Raw genomic sequence first — 18,066 nt, 5'->3', positions numbered from 1 at the left:
CACCAGCTGCCTGCCCGTGTATCCATGTAACTGCTGTAAAACTGCCATGAGCCTATTGTTTGTTATTTTAGGCCTTTGATAGCCTGTCTGCGGTCCCTACTTTAAATACTCCTCCACTCACCACCAAGCTGCCTGTGTATCCATGTAACCGCTGTAAAACTGCCATGAGCCTATTGTTTGTTATTTTAGGCCTTTGATAGCCTGTCTGCGGTCCCTACTTTAAATACTCCTCCACTCACCACCAAGCTGCCTGCCCGTGTATCCATGTAACCGCTGTAAAACTGCCATGAGCCTATTGTTTGTTATTTTAGGCCTTTGATAGCCTGTCTGCGGTCCCTACTTTAAATACTCCTCCACTCACCACCAAGCTGCCTGTGTATCCATGCAACCGCTGTAAAACTGCCATGAGCCTATTGTTTGTTATTTTAGGCCTTTGATAGCCTGTCTGCGGTCCCTACTTTAAATACTCCTCCACTCATCACCAGCTGCCTGCCCGTGTATCCATGTAACCGCTGTAAAACTGCCATGAGCCTATTGTTTGTTATTTTAGGCCTTTGATAGCCTGTCTGCGGTCCCTACTTTAAATACTCCTCCACTCATCACCAGCTGCCTGCCCGTGTATCCATGTAACCGCTGTAAAACTGCCATGAGCCTATTGTTTGTTATTTTAGGCCTTTGATAGCCTGTCTGCGGTCCCTACTTTAAATACTCCTCCACTCACCACCAAGCTGCCTGCCCATGTATCCATGTAACCGCTGTAAAACTGCCATGAGCCTATTGTTTGTTATTTTAGGCCTTTGATAGCCTGTCTGCGGTCCCTACTTTAAATACTCCTCCACTCACCACCAAGCTGCCTGTGTATCCATGTAACCGCTGTAAAACTGCCATGAGCCTATTGTTTGTTATTTTAGGCCTTTGATAGCCTGTCTGCGGTCCCTACTTTAAATACTCCTCCACTCATCACCAGCTGCCTGCCCGTGTATCCATGTAACCGCTGTAAAACTGCCATGAGCCTATTGTTTGTTATTTTAGGCCTTTGATAGCCTGTCTGCGGTCCCTACTTTAAATACTCCTCCACTCATCACCAGCTGCCTGCCCGTGTATCCATGTAACCGCTGTAAAACTGCCATGAGCCTATTGTTTGTTATTTTAGGCCTTTGATAGCCTGTCTGCGGTCCCTACTTTAAATACTCCTCCACTCACCACCAAGCTGCCTGCCCGTGTATCCATGTAACCGCTGTAAAACTGCCATGAGCCTATTGTTTGTTATTTTAGGCCTTTGATAGCCTGTCTGCGGTCCCTACTTTAAATACTCCTCCACTCACCACCAAGCTGCCTGCCCGTGTATCCATGTAACCGCTGTAAAACTGCCATGAGCCTATTGTTTGTTATTTTAGGCCTTCGAAGCCTGTCTGCGGTCCCTCCTTCCACTAGGCCTCCACTGACCAGACCACTGCTGCCCGTGTACCCCTGGAACCAATTTTAAAGTGCCTACAGCCAGCCCATTTTATTGTGTTAGGCCTTCGAAGCCTGTCTGCGGTCCCTCCTTCCAATAGGCCTACACTGACAAAGGTACACCTGACAACAGACACATGGACCTGTAGGCATGGCCACGGAAGGTTACGTGTCCTTTGTGGCTCAATGGGTTAATGTATTGGATGCATGGTCCACACAGGGGACAGCCTGCTAAGTCTGTATGCAGTCCCTAATTCAAGTTGTCCTCAACTGAATAAAGCTGAGCTTCTACCTTCTGGCTCTCATTAAGTGTTTTTTAAAAAACAAAATGGTGGTTAGGGCCTACTAACGGCTTCTGCCCCTCCCTGGTGTTGCCCTCAACTGAATAAAGCTGAGCTTCTACCTTCCGGCTCTGATTAACTGCTGTTTTTAAACACATTGCTGGTTCCGGCCTACTAACGGTGTCTGCCCCTGCCTGGTGTTGCCCTCAACTGAATAAAGCTGAGCTTCAACCTTCTGGCTCTCATTAAGTGTTTTTTAAAAAACAAAATGGTGGTTAGGGCCTACTAACGGCTTCTGCCCCTCCCTGGTGTTGCCCTCAACTGAATAAAGCTGAGCTTCTACCTTCCGGCTCTGATTAACTGCTGTTTTTAAACACATTGCTGGTTCCGGCCTACTAACGGCTTCTGCCCCTCCCTGGTGTTGCCCTCAACTGAATAAAGCTGAGCTTCTACCTTCCGGCTCTGATTAACTGCTGTTTTTAAACACATTGCTGGTTCCGGCCTACTAACGGTGTCTGCCCCTGCCTGGTGTTGCCCTCAACTGAATAAAGCTGAGCTTCAACCTTCTGGCTCTCATTAAGTGTTTTTTAAAAAACAAAATGGTGGTTAGGGCCTACTAACAGCTTCTGCCCCTCCCTGGTGTTGCCCTCAACTGACTAAAGCTGAGCTTCTACCTTCCGGCTCTGATTAACTGCTGTTTTTAAACACATTGCTGGTTCCGGCCTACTAACGGTGTCTGCCCCTGCCTGGTGTTGCCCTCAACTGAATAAAGCTGAGCTTCAACCTTCTGGCTCTCATTAAGTGTTTTTTAAAAAACAAAATGGTGGTTAGGGCTTACTAACGGCTTCTGCCCCTCCCTGGTGTTGCCCTCAACTGAATAAAGCTGAGCTTCTACCTTCCGGCTCTGATTAACTGCTGTTTTTAAACACATTGCTGGTTCCGGCCTACTAACGGTGTCTGCCCCTCCCTGGTGTTGCCCTCAACTGAATAAAGCTGAGCTTCTACCTTCCGGCTCTGATTAACTGCTGTTTTTAAACACATTGCTGGTTCCGGCCTACTAACGGTGTCTGCCCCTGCCTGGTGTTGCCCTCAACTGAATAAAGCTGAGCTTCAACCTTCTGGCTCTCATTAAGTGTTTTTTAAAAAACAAAATGGTGGTTAGGGCCTACTAACGGCTTCTGCCCCTCCCTGGTGTTGCCCTCAACTGAATAAAGCTGAGCTTCTACCTTCCGGCTCTGATTAACTGCTGTTTTTAAACACATTGCTGGTTCCGGCCTACTAACGGTGTCTGCCCCTGCCTGGTGTTGCCCTCAACTGAATAAAGCTGAGCTTCAACCTTCTGGCTCTCATTAAGTGTTTTTTAAAAAACAAAATGGTGGTTCCGGCCTACTAACGGTGTCTGCCCCTGCCTGGTGTTGCCCTCAACTGAATAAAGCTGAGCTTCAACCTTCTGGCTCTCATTAAGTGTTTTTTAAAAAACAAAATGGTGTTTAGGGCCTACTAACGGTGTCTGCCCCTCCCTGGTGTTGCCCTCAACTGAATAAAGCTGAGCTTCAACCTTCTGGCTCTCATTAAGTGTTTTTTAAAAAACAAAATGGTGGTTAGGGCCTACTAACGGTGTCTGCCCCTCCCTGGTGTTGTCCTCAACTGAACAAAGCTGAGCTTCCACATTCTGGCTTTCGGCCTATACTATCAGATATTAAACTGCATTTGGCCTACTAGTGTGGTTAGGCCCTTGAAACAGTGTCTGCTGCTCTTGGGTTTGCTACTCCACTGAACAAAGCAATGCCGCCTGTTTAGTCCTGTTACCAATTTTGATCTGCATTTAGCCTACTTTATTCTTTGGCCCTATATCTGTTTCCTCATCATCCTGCCCATTGCCCAGCCACTGCTAGATGAGTCTGCTGGTACATTGACCTAGACCACTACATTCCCCTTGTACTCTACACAGCCAGAATCTGACCCTGCTGAAAGTAAGGTTCCCCTTCCCGCATATTATACCACCTTACACAGGGACAAAGAGGAAGGTGCAGATGAAAGTGCAGGTTCCTTCATCAGGTGGGGGGGCATACTCGTTGGCGACGTCACTGGCACAGGGCCACTCAGAGTACGCAAAAGTGTCGCTGCTGGTGGGAGGCGCCCCCGCCATGCAAACACACCGCCGTACTTTGAGGGGCCCTGTGCCAGTGCCAATGCGAACGAGTGGGCCCCCCCTGCTTGCTCAGGATCACAGCACTTGCAACGTTGAAATACTTACCTCTCCCTGCTCCACCGCCATGACGTAGTCCATGTTTCCTGGGCCCACTAAAACCTTGAACCAGCCCTACCCCCACAACTTTTGCCAAATGACCCCCAATTTCCAGTGCCCAACTATTATTATAAAGTTAATTAAGATTGACAAGCTTCAGAAAACAAGAATGGATGTTTTTGGCAGTAAAATGTGCACTGTAGGTGTTTTCCTGGCCTCCACTCACTGCCGGCTATGCTTCCCCATTGACTTGCATTGGGTTTCGTGTTTCGGTCGATCCCCGACTTTTAGCGATAATCGGCCGACTTCACTCGACTCGACTCTGGACTAAATCGGGTTTCACAAAACCAGACTCGATCTTAAAAAAATGAAAGTCGCTCAACCCTAGTGGTCAGTATGATTCTTTAATACTTATATGCCAGGGGGTGCTTAGTCGGTAGTGCACTTTAATTGTACGTTACATAGGGTTGACAGGGACACATAGGGGCTATACTGGATTTATATTAAACTATGGGGACAAGATACCCACCAGTATATCTCCTATGTCCTATATATATTTAGAACAAGCCTTTTTTGATGGGTCAGCTGGCAGCCTATTGTATTGTATATATTTTTTGATTAACATGAGAGCAGGGGTGGGATTCAAATTTTTAACAACAGGTCCTCTAAGTCGCCGGAATTTTGGCCACGCCCATTTTCAATAACCCCACCCATACTAATAAGCCACGCCCAGTGGCACGATTCATATTTTTGGGAGCAGTTTGTCTCCCTTAATGACAAGAATACGTTATGTATGCATGGGTGGCTCAGGCACTGGTCATCTCCCATCCCCCCCCCCGTATGCGTGGCCCATCGCCGGCGCGGCTCCCCAGTCCCATCTTGTATCATGGCTCCCCGTCCACCGCGGACCTCCTACATGCTCGCCGCCGGCTCCCTTCATCCTCCCTGGCTGCCTGCCTGGAATGATTCATGATTCATCCCGCCGCCCCCCCCCCCATGCATGGCTCATCGCCGGCTCCCCGACGCTCCCAGTCCCATCTTGTATCATTCATGGGCATGGCTCCCCGTCCTGGCCGTCCACCGCAGACCTCCTCCTCCCCGCCGGCTCCCCCGTCCTCCCTGGCTGGAATGATTCATACTCACCTGAGTCACCTCACAGGCTCACACACCGCGTAGCAGAGGAACGGAATCCTCCACCTCGCTCTGTCCCTGCGCAGCACTGCACCGTCCTCTTCGTCCTGTGTGAGCGCCGCGGTCAGGTGGTAACGGTCATTTAAGATGATGAATATTCATGAATATTCATCACCTTAATGAGGCGGCACCATGTGACCGCTCACACAGGGCGAGCTGCAGTCGTGCAGTCGCTGAGAGCTAGTGATGGGCAGTCCGGCTCTTTTTGGTGATCCGGCTCTTTCGGCTCCGCTCACTATAAAGAGCCGGCTCTTTCGGCTCGTGAACCGGCTCTTTTTTAAATAAAACTAGATTTTACTCTGTCATCGTTCCCACTCTTTGCCTGTAAAGTGACAGCCTCATGATACACCTGTGTAAGTATCTAGTGAAGCAGTAAAGACTGTTTTTTAGCGTTGCTGTTTCCGCAGATTGTTGGCTCTTGTGAACAGAGCCCGCGCTACTTGGTTGTAGTCCTAAGGCCGGGTTCACACTGCATTAGCAGCAGCCTGCTCAGCACAAATGCTAACTGGCTGCTGTTAACGCAAGTGCCGACGTTACATCGCGCTAGCGCAGATAGAGCATCTTCTAGCTCTATCTGCGCTAGCAGTGACGGACCCGGAAACGCTGCAGCCCGCGGCTCCGGGTCCGTCACTCAATGATGGCATATCCCTAGCGCTCGCCCATTGTGGGTGTGCGCTACTGATGCGTCCAACAATGGAGTCAATGGTGGCCGTAACGGACTGCGTTACACCGCGTTTATGCCGCTGTGTAACGTAGTCCGTCTAACAGACGCCACTAACGCAATGTGAACCCAGCCTAACCTGTATTACTTTGTAATATGTGCCGTTTTTTGTACACGTCCTTTCTGAATTAGCAAGTGCTGTGCTATATGTTGGTGCTGTATAAGATTGTAATTCATAAAAATAAAGGCATGCTGCAAGCACTGTGCTAAGGCTACTTTCACACTAGTGTCGGTACGGGGCCATCGCCATGCGTCAGCCCGATGTACCGACGCACGTTGTGAAAGAAATGAACAACGTGGGCAGCGGATGCAGTTTTTCAATGCATCCGTTGCCCATTGTAAGGTCTGGGGAGGAGGGGGCGCAGTCGAAAATGGCAGATGTGACGCACAAAAAAAGTTACATGGAACTTTTTTTGTGCCGACGGTCCACCAAAACACAACGCATCCGTCGCACGATGGATGCGACGTGTGGCCTTACATCGCAATGCGTCACTAATAAAAGTCTATGGAGAAAAAACGCATCGTGCAGATTCTGCAGGATGCGTTTTTTCTCCAAAACAACGCATTGCGACGTACACCAAACAACGCTAGTGTGAAAGTAGCCTTACACGCACACTGTATACACACACTGTACACACACTACACACACATACACTGTGTACATACGCAATGTATACACTGTACACACACAAACACACACACACACACGCTGTGCAAAGCATACGGAATAGTAAACTCAGTTTATTTCAACACAACGTGGAACAGAAATGTATAATTGCTACTATACCATCAACTCCTGCTGGTGGTGCACAGCACTACAAATCCCAGCAAGTCAAACAGAATATGGCACTGCAACCCTAGTTACATACCAACTTTATTAACAGTTAAGTTACAGTAAATATGATTGAGGTAGTATTACAGATAGAACAAGTTTAAAGAGATTGTCCATGACTAACATTGATGGCCTGGCCTTAGGGTACCGTTACACTAAGTGATTTACCAACGATCACGACCAGCGATACGACCTGGCCGTGATCGGTGGTAAGTCGTTGTGTGGTCGCTGGGGAGCTGTCACACAGACAGCTCTCCAGCGACCAACAATGCCGAGGTCCCCAGGTAACCAGGGTAAACATCGGGTTACTAAGCGCAGGGCTGCGGTTAGTAACCCGATGTTTACCCTGGTTACCATTGTAAATGTAAAAAAAAACAAATACTACATACTTACATTCTGATGTCTGTCATGTCCCCCGGCGTCTGCTTCCTGCACTGACTGAGTGCCGGCCGTAAAGCACAGCACAGCAGTGACGTCACCGCTGTGCTCTGCTTTTAATTTACGGCCGGCGCTCACAGTCAGTGCGGGAAGCAGACACCGGGGGACGTGACAGACATCAGAAGGTGAGTGTTTTTTTTTTTTTTTACATTTACAATGGCAACCAGGGTAAACATCGGGTTACTAAGCGCGGCCCTGCGCTTAGTAACCCGATGTTTACCCTGGTTACAAGCGAACACATCGCTGGATCGGTGTCACACATGCCGATCCAGCGATGACAGCGGGAGATCCAGCGACGAAAGAAAGTTTCAAACGATCTGCTACGACGTACGATTCTCAGCAGGGTCCCTGATCGCTGCTGCGTGTCAGACACAGCGATATCGTATGGATATCGCTGGAACGTCACGGATCGTGCCGTCGTAGCGACCAAAGTGCCACTGTGAGACGGTACCCTTACTGTAGGTGATCAATGTGGCGAGACGCTGCAGAGAAGCGAGTGCAGCCCCAGCCTCCTGTGATGCCACGTGTGAGACCACCTCAAATGAAACCGTGCACTCTGAACTACGCAAAACAAATCCCCCACCCTATATGGTGGAATTGCTTCCCCACCTTCATTTTACCTCACTGTGAACTTTTTTTTTCCTGGTTTTTCAGGACATTATATGGTAAAATGGGCTCATTCAGAACTAAAACTTGTCCTGCAAAAAAGAAAAACAAAACCCCAAGCCCTTACAAAGGCTCCTGAAAGGTGTGGCAGAAAAACAACAATAGCTACAACATGAAGGGGTTAATCACCATGATTTGCAGATATTTTGGGTGCATTAAAAAGGTTGCAAAAGTGTAAAGACAAGAAGAGCTGCAGAGTGTCAGATAATTGGAGATGGCACAGAACTGCAGCCGTTATTAGGGGGAGCTGATACTAACAGCATGGCCACCTCTCCAGCACAAGCCTGGCCTGACGGGAGGCTACAGGCTGCACAGCTGCGGTACCTGTGTGAGGTGAATGCCCGGGTGCTGAGGGGAACAATACAGCGACACTTCAACCGCACCCGGCTCTGCCTTCCTAGGGACTCGGAGTGGGGACTGATTTTGTGATCACATCACTGGACTCACAGGCATTTCTTTACACTCCACAGACTCACATCTCCCTCTCTCCTGTCTGCTCCTCCCACATGAGTCACACTCACTGAGCTCGCTGAATCTGATAGGCTGCAGGTGCCAGACAAGGAAGGAAAAAAAAAAAAGAGTTGGTTCACTCACGCTGCAGAGCCGGCTCCCGGAACGCTGGCAGATAGAAATTTTAGTAAACGGCTGCCCCGTACCGGGTCGTACCGGCTGAATCCCACCCCTGCATGAGAGTTTCCGTATTTGGAGATTTGTATTTAATCTATTTATATATCCTGCATGAGCACTGCCATCATTGCATCATTGGGTCCGTTTGGGGTGATTATGTTTGGGCTATTTAGCCTTTTGTGGTTTTTAAATGTTTTTAAATGTGTTACCCCTTTTTTGCCTTGTTTATATAAGTCATTTAAATAAAGTGGAATATTCAGGTTGATCCCTTGTATGTGCATATCCTTTGTCTTGTTTTTTTTTCTGTGTTGTTTCATATGCAGTTGGTAGATCCCTGTTGAGTACATTGATGTGGTGCCCGCTATATCTGCTTTTTTCACTCTCCCCCACCTCACCCATTTAAAAAAAAAACAATATAAAAATGTTTTTTATACTTACCTCAGTCGTTCCCGGGCCGTCTAGTGTTTCCAGTTGTGAAGCAGCAGCTAGAATGTATGGGCTGCTGAGAGGACCTGACAGGAGCCCCTACATTCTAGCACATTCACTACTGAGATTGCTAGAATGTATGGGCTGTAGTCAGGACCTGCAGGGAGCCCATACATTCTAGCTACAGCCGAGCAGGAGCTGCGCAGCTGACTAGGTAAGACGGCCGGCCGTGCACAGCTTCAAAACGGCTCCCGGGCCGACATGAGCGCCGCAGTGCACAGTATTTTAGTGCACGATGGGGCCCGATCAGTAGAAGCACAACAGTGGGGCCCCGGATCTGCGGGCCCCTCTCTGCACTGCTGCTGACCGGGCCCCATACAGCAGTAACGGCTGTAATGCCCTGATGGCGGCCCTGGGTTCAAGTGAGGTCTGGATGTCTTCCTGGAGCAGAACAATATTGTATCTTACAGTCATTAGGTTCTTTAGAAGGACATAGATCTGGGGATTTATTCTGAAGGAAAATAGGATGAACTGGGTGGACAAGTGTCTTTTTTCGGCCTTGCTAACTATGTTACTATGTTACCTTTCAGTAAAGCTCATCACACCTTTAATAATTTCACTAAGGATTTCATCTCTTAGCTGCTTAGCCAGCAACCCCCTCTCTCTCTCAAATGCTTTGCCTGCTTACAATGTAAATACCGACCTGCTTGCTGCCAAAAGATAAGGTTTTAAGTCAGTATATTACAACAGGTCACTTTAACCACCTTTACTTCATTTGTCACGCCTTCCACCTACACGCTGTTGACAGTTTTATATTTCTAATTCATATAAATTTGCTGTGTTTAACAAAGAGTAATGTGTTTAGGTAATATGTTTTATGCTTCAGTTGGAATCATAAAGTAGTGAAAACAAATTATTTTCTTTCAGCCTATATTGATAGAAGCCGCTGCTGAAAAGTTTGGATTCAGCAGTTGTTCATGTTGGGACTTTTGTATGATTTTTTTTAAACTGATATTTTTTTTAGGCTATAGTTTAGTAGTGACTGTAATGGCTATTACACTACTTTATTTCTGCAAAAATTAGGGGTTTTTTTTCAACATTTATTATTTTATTTGACAAGGCAATATTTTTTTATTCCATGATATTTTAGTAGTGACAGTGATGGTTAATACACTATTTTATTGATTATGGTAGCTAAAGTTAAATTTTCAGTGTCACCCTGAAATTGACATTTTCTGAGTGCTACAGTAATTTTATTTTTCCACTTAAAATTTTTATTATTTTGGCATTTTACTAATTTGTTGTAACATTGATGTGAACAGCAACTTTTTTTTTTAATCTCGACATTTTTATTGATTTTACATATTCAATGAATATTATGTAGTATAAACTATCACAACTATTTTTTATCAAAAATGAAAATGGATGCACCTTACACAAACATATAACACATTTACACCCTATTAACAACATAGTGCAACCCTTCCCTCCAGTGTAAACAACTATCTATTGTAGTGCTTTTTGGTAAGCAATGTTACTGATTTTACCTTCAGGTGCATATATGTAAAGATTTTCTGTTTACCCACTCTAGAGCAAGCAACGTACAACTGTCCATGTGAAAAACACGGGCTATCCAAATTAATGCCGGCTACTTTGGGTGATTGACCTCGTGCTTTCTTTATAGTCATAGCAAATGCAAGTCAGATTGGGAACTGCAAACGCTTAAAATTGAAGGGCATGTTGCTTGGTAGCAAAGGAATACGCGAAATGAAAACATTTGCTCCCTTAGAGCTTCCCATAAGAATAGTGGCTTCAATAACATTGGGCATGAGACGCTTAATGCACAATCTTGTGCCATTACACATTTTTGGTGGATCAAGGTTCTGAAGCAAAATTATTGTAGCTCCTATTTTTAAAGTGAGCTCATGCGGTGGCAATCCAAGAGGCTCCAAAGTATTCAGGAACTGCAATGGATACATTACGGCTTGTTCACTCTCCATGACTGAGTCAATGGACATGTATGTGGTCGCTAGACCAGGCAGCCTTCTCTGAATTAGTAGATTTATGGAGCTGACACTAGGGTTGAGCGAAACGGGTCGGCCATTTTCAGAAGTCGCCGACTTTTGGCAGTCGGGTTTCATGAAACCCGACCCGACCCCTGTGTGGGGTCAGCCATGAGGTCGGCGATCTTCTGAATCTGGTATCGGAATTCCAATACCGGGTTCCGATATGTTTGCGATATCGGAAATCGGTATCGGAATCCACATTTAAGTGTAAAATAAAGAATTAAAATAAAAAATATTGATATACTCACCTCTCCGGAGGCCCCTGGACATCGCCGCTGGTAACCGGCAGCCTTCTTTGCTTAAAATGAGCGCGTTTACGGCCTTCCATGACGTCACGGCTTCTGATTGGTCGCGTGCCGCTCATGTGACCGCCACGCGACCAATCACAAGCCGTGACGTAATTCTCAGGTCCTAAATTCCTCATTCTAGGAATTTAGGCCCTGAGAATTACGTCACGACTTGTGATTGGTCGCGTGAGCGGTCACATGGGCGGCCGCGACCAATCACAAGCCGTGACGTCATCTAAGGCCCTTCACGCACTCATTCTTAAGAAGGAAGGCTGCCGGAAAGAAGCAGGGCGCGTCCGAGGGTGAGTATATACCTAATAGGAATATACTCACCCTCGGCTTCTTCTCGCTCAACCCTAGCTGACACTATCATTTTTAGGTGCCAGGATTGCAAGTTCACAAAGCCACTGATTGTTAAAATTGTTACAAATATCAGGGAAAACTTGGTAAATAAGTTCCATTACCGAAGATGTAATTTCACAAAAATCTTCTGGAAAGAAAATGAGACCAGTAGTGGAATCAGTAGGGAACCTGTCATTTCCAAGGCAAAGTAGCTGGTGTGTAAATTTGTCTGCAGTTGTATTTCCCATCAAATGAACCCGCATATTAGTAGTAAGAGTTTGCTTTTGAACATGTATCGATAGATAAGAAGATTTTAGACAGCCATTCAGCTCATCCGCTCTTGTTGCTCCCTCAAGAACAGGTAATGTCTGTCAGAAGTCACCTGCAAAAATTACAACAATTCCCCCCATTAAACGATAATTTCCAAGCAGATCTTTCAAGGTGCGATCAAGGGCCTCTACCGCATTCTTGTGCGCCATGGTACATTCATCCCAAACAATTACATTGCAAGTTTGTAATATCTTAGCTTTCACAGAGCACTTAGTGATATTACAGACAGGAGTTTCTGACAGCGCTAGATTAAAGGGCAATCCTAGTGCTGAATGAGCCATGCGCCCTCCATCTAAAAGAGTGGCCGCAATCCCAGATGATGCAACAGCCAAGGCAATATCATTGTTTGAGCGAGTTTCTGCAAGCAGCAAATTAATTAAAAATGTTTTACTAGTACCTCCTGATGCATCTAGGAAAAAATAGTCCCCCATTTCCACTGGTATCTGAGCCATAATTGCCATATAGGCTGATCTTTGGGCATCAACCAAAAGAGGCTTATTTAATAAGACAAATTCTTTACATTTTTCCAAATCATAGCTTTTTCTTGCAGAATATCTCTGTTCATAATATCAAAGTCTGGTCGATTTGGTGCTGGTAAACCTACCGTATATACTCGAGTATAAGCCTACCCAAGGATAAGCCGAGGCACCTAATTTTGCCTAAAAAAAAGGGAAAAATTATTGACTCTAGTCTAAGCCTAGGGTGGGAAATGCAGCAGCTACTGATAAATTTCAAAAATAAAAATAGATACCAATAAAAGTAAAATTAAGGTTAAATGTTTTGAATATCTATATTGAATAAGGAGCCCCATAAGATGCTCCATGCAAAATACGCCCCATATAATGGTCCATAAAGTTCATGATTGGCCCCTTAAGAAGCTCCATAAAGTTCATGATGGCCCCATAAGATGCTCCATACAAAAATATGCCCCATAAAATGCTGCACAAAGGATACTGATGGCCCTATAAGATGCTCAAAATGACAAATTCACCTCTCATCGCTGCCCGCTGTTCCTCAGCGTCACCGGCTCTCTGCAGTGACTGTTCAGGCAGAGGGCGTACACTAACCATGTCATCGCGCCCTCTGACCTGAACATCACAGCCAGAGGACCCAGAAGACACAGCACGGTGGTGGAATGAGGACAGGAGAATATTGCATGGCTCACCCTCCCCCAGTCCTACTCACCCTCCTGGCGCTGCATATCAGTCCCTGCATCTCGGGCACCACAATCTCTCTTCTTGTCTTTCTTCCTGTGCTGAGCGGTCAGTGATACTGCTCAGTAAAGTAATGAATATGTGTTCCACACCTATGGGAGTGGAGACGCATGTATATTCATTACTTTAATGAGTGGTACCACGTGACCACTCAGCACAGGAAGGAAGACAGGAAGAGAGATGCTGGCACCCGAGATGCATAAACTGATGCAGCGATGACACCAGGAGGGTGAGTATGATGTCTTCTGCTCTCCCACCCCCCCTTCCCCGCCGCCAATGACTCATGTATAAGCCGAGAGTGGTGTTTTCATCACAAAAAAAAAGTGCTGAAAATCTCGGCTTATACACGTGTATATACAATAATTCTATTAGAGTTTTACTATTTATAGATATGCACCTTTCTTCTTACATCAAGAGGGCTTTGTTGAATATGTCAGCAGTGAAATTTAAATCTAAGTCTGGATTAACTCTCCTTTGCATTCTAAGAATATCTTCACTAAGATATTCTTTGTATTTGTCCCAATGCGCACAGGGATTGGAAGGTGCACAGGTTGTAATTATTATAGTGAACAGGTCTCTTAGTTAAGGTGGAAAGCAAGTGAGAGATGCTTCCTGCAATGTCATGTCCCAGTGTTGATCATCCTTTTGGCATGCTTCCCTATAAGTTTGACACAGCTCTCCATCACCTATTTTCAAATCTGTGAAAGAAGTTGGCCCACGGACAGTGTGAAGCAGTAATAGGAGGTAGCAACACTGTGTTGTTTGAATGCCCTGTATACACACGTCCAAGAGCATCACTGAAACGTCCGTCCCATCTTGGGACCCTTGCACCTTGTTTCCTCTTGCAAAATGCTTTTCTTGATTTATTCCATGTATGATATTTTGGAACATCTGAATATAATAAAGTCCTTGCAAATGGATCTGCTTGACATAGGAGAAAGAATGCTGTCAATGTTGTATTGGGGGATCGAGCAGCTCTTTTCTCTGCATTGATGGGAGTAAAATAAGCTCGTCCATTTTCAAGATGGACACTGAGATGAACTACAGTCAGATGTCTTTCATGTATGGGAAAATGTAGTAATTGCCGTAAAGCTTCATTACTACTTATATACCTTCCCATCTGATACAGCATTATCTCATCAGATGTACATTTTGGATTATCTAGCTGGAAAACTGCTATTTCACTGCCCTTGTTAACATATTTGCAAATGTTTTTAATTGACTTAACAGAGTTACAATATTCTACGTTAATGTGCGCATTAAACATTTTTGAAAGCAGTGGAGAGTAAAGGTACCTTCACACTGAACGATATCGCTAGCGATCTGTGATGTTGCAGCGTCCTGGCTAGCGATATCGTTGAGTTTGACACGCAGCAGCGATCAGGATCCTGCTGTGCCATCATTGGTCGGAGCAGAAAGTCCAGAACTTTATTTCGTCGCTGGACTCCCGCAGACATCGCTGAATCGGCGTGTGTGACGCTGATTCAGCGGTCTTCACTGGTAACCAGGGTAAACATCGGGTTACTAAGCGCAGGGCCGCGCTTAGTAACCCGATGTTTACCCTAGTTACCAGTGTAAATGTAAAAAAAAAAAAACACTACATACTTACATTCTGGTGTCTGTCCCCTGGCGATGTGCTTTCCTGCACTGTCAGCGCCGGCCAGCCGTAAAGCAGATTACAGCGGTGACGTCACTGCTGTGCTTTCCGGCTGGCGCTTACACAGTGCAGGAAAGCACAGCCCCGGGGGACAGACACCGGAATGTAAGTATGTAGTGTTTGTTTTTTTTTACATTAGCACTGGTAACCAGGGTAAACATCGGGTTACTAAGCGCGGCCCTGCGCTTAGTAACCTGATGTTTACCCTGGTTACCCGGGGACCTCGGCATCGTTGGTCGCTTGGGAGCTGTCTGTGTGACAGCTCTCCAGCGACCACACAGCGACGCTGCAGCGATCTAGATCGTTGTCTAGATCGCTGCAGCGTCGCTAAATGTGACGGTACCTTAAGGTACAACCCATCGATTATCTATTTCAATATCTGTATTTTGTTTAACCCTCTTTAATCTTATTGTTGCAGTATCTCCTCCCTGTTCAGGTTTCCATCTTCTGTAAAGAGGATAACCATCATCTCCTGTTTGTGTTTCTACAATCAAGTTGCGAGGATACTTTTTAGTACATTTTCCTTCCTTCATACATGGCAATCTTGGGTTAAGTGGCCCACAAGGGCCATGGATCATATTTTTAGAAATAGTTTCAAAATGTACCGGGTCCTCTTCTGTATTTGGAAGCTCAGCAGAAATAACACTGTCAACTTGTTCAGGGCGTATCTTATCCTTTAGCCATATCAGTGAATGAGCATGTGGAAGACCTCTTTTTTGCCACTCAATTGAATACATCCAACTTTGACTTTCACCAAAAATGTAACACTTTGTAATTATGTCCATGAGCTTCATCAGTTTTTGTTTAAAAACCCTTGCTGTTAAATCATGTCGATCAGAGGGGCCCTGACCATTCAGAAGCTCTTCCCTTATCTCTAGCCAAGTTGGATTACATGTAACTGTAATAATCTAATCAGGACGACCATATATCCGAACATATGTCATGGCATGCTGAGCATACTCATGCATATGTCTGTGACTTCCAGTAAATATAGCCGGTAAAATAAACATACGCCTAATGTCAGCCACGTTGCCATCATTAGCAACAGCATCCCTTAAATGAAGGTACTCATCCACTCTAAGTTTTTGTTGGTTCTATCGTATGCACAAAAGACACTCACTTTCCACCTTTGCATATATATCAACTATAAATTGATGAAAAAGTTGCAAAATGTGGTTAGAAGACCCATGTCTGATCATTATTTGGTAGGCATAAAAGTCCATAGATGATATATTTTTTTAATTGGTTGGCCTAGCAGTCTTGGGATCAGTCTGTGTTAGATTAAAGTAATAGCCATCTTGGCCATTCCAAAATATTATCGGATATTGCAGAGCATCATATGATCTATGTGTTTCTGCAATACATTGAAGATTGTCACTTTGTTGCTGAATAATTCTATCTCGGCTTTGAAAGTCCTGTCCAATCATTACAATAGCTACTTCGTTAACAGTGGGAGAATTAAATCGCCTTTCATGCTCACCAACTGGTGTCTTGTCTGCTCTTATTACAACTTGATATTCATCACTTGGCATTCTTTCTAAGGCTATTTTGAAAAGGTTTGCTAACTGATGGAAAAATCTTTGCAAATTTAACACAATCTCTTTTTTTGTCTCAAGTATAGCTTCACAATGTCAATCAGCTTGCATTTGTTCATCTCCCAAAAAATAAATTTGTAAAAACTTTGGATCTTCATTTTCTACAGGAAGCAGTGAACCAGTTTTGTTAGATATTTGGCCCTGGACTTTGAAAGTTGGCATTAATCCTGCTTCTTGGAGTACAGCTGTCATACCAAAGGATGTCATCTGGAAGGATGAATTGTATCTCCTAATATTTTTCAGAAAATGCTTGGACTCGGGAGTTGTTCCTGATGTATGAAAGAAGTGGTTCAGGAGGTAGATCTAAAGGTGGCAAACTAACTTTGCCATTTGAGCAGCACATACCAGGCGATTCCAAGTTAAACTTCTTTGCTTGACAATGTTTGCATATTAAGTGCATTTTGCCAATTATGACTTCCTGATGTGACCTATAGTCTTGAATTGGGTTGTAGTGAAATGCTTCCAAACTCACATCAGCCTGCCTACATCTTTGTACACGTTGCATATGTTGTATGCGGTCATTTTCACAACGTTCATCCTTTTGTTCAGATGTTTCCATATTCCTTGCTTCAGCCTGCCTTATCTGATTCTTGTGAAGACAAATATTTAGAGTCCTCAGTAGTTGATACCTTTTAATGACTAACTGAAAGGATGGTAACAAATTGCAAGCTTTCGAGAATACAAAGGTCTCTTCATCAGGTATAGACTAAAAGACATTCTGGAGAATCACATATTTATGCACAACACATCATAGAAAAAAAAAAAAACAGAAAAATATATGGATAAGACAGGTGACATGAAGCAGAATTACCATGAGTTATAAACAGTTATGTCCATAAATATTGGACCAGTTCTTAGATAAGGAGTGTTTTATTCTCCTCTGATTGGGGTCTTTTTCTGTTGTGATGACCCCACATGGTCTGAGGGGCAAATCCTTTAGTTCCTTAGTTGATGTAAAAAGACATAAATCCATGCGACACATTCATCCCTGCACTAAGAGTGTCAAAGATCATCATCACTTTATATTCCCATATTCTTCTGTCTCTTTGAGATTTGAAGTTACCTTTTAATACAAGTAATTCCATGTCCATAATGTTATGATCCGGGAGACAGAAATGTATTGCCACAGGTAGATCCATTCTTTTTTCTCTTATTGAATGACGATGAGAGTTCATTCTTGTTCTCAATTTCTGCCCTCTCTCCCCTACATACGGACCCCCAGTTGGAAATTTAGTACAAATGATAAGGTACACCACATTAGAAGTGACGCAGCTGAAAGTACCTGGTATCTTGTAGTCCTGATGTGAATTGGGGATCTTTATCTTGTCCGTGGTCATTATAAATGGACAGGTTTTACATTTTTTCTGATTGCTTGTCAAATTCCAGTCTTTGGCCGGGGTCACACTTGCAACTGCAATGCGAGAAACTCACGTGAGTCTCTCGCCTCAATACCCAGCACTGCCGCCGGCAGTTCTGACTGGAGCGTTCAGCTGCATAGAAATGCATGCAGCTGCACACTCTGATTCTGAGTGCCAGCGGCAGTGTAGGGTTTTGAGGAATGAGTTTCTCACATTGCAATTGTAAGTGTGACCCCGGCCTTAATGTGAACATGATCTGTGCACTATGACGATTAATCCTGTGCTTTTATTTTACTATGATCACTACCCACTGACTTCTTTATCATTATTAT

General features: G+C 44.9%; 1 pseudogene; it reads right to left on the bottom strand.

Moving 5' to 3' along the window:
* Positions 1 to 15,125: 15,125 nt before the first annotated feature.
* LOC143783269 (uncharacterized) lies at positions 15,126 to 15,791 on the bottom strand (annotated as a pseudogene).
* Between the last annotated feature and the right edge of the window lie 2,275 nt (positions 15,792 to 18,066).

This window comes from Ranitomeya variabilis, chromosome 6, assembly GCF_051348905.1.
Source record: "Ranitomeya variabilis isolate aRanVar5 chromosome 6, aRanVar5.hap1, whole genome shotgun sequence".
Classification (NCBI taxonomy): domain Eukaryota; kingdom Metazoa; phylum Chordata; class Amphibia; order Anura; family Dendrobatidae; genus Ranitomeya; species Ranitomeya variabilis.
The sequence above is the reverse complement of the archived record's forward strand: the minus strand, read 5'-3'. Positions and strand labels throughout refer to the sequence as shown.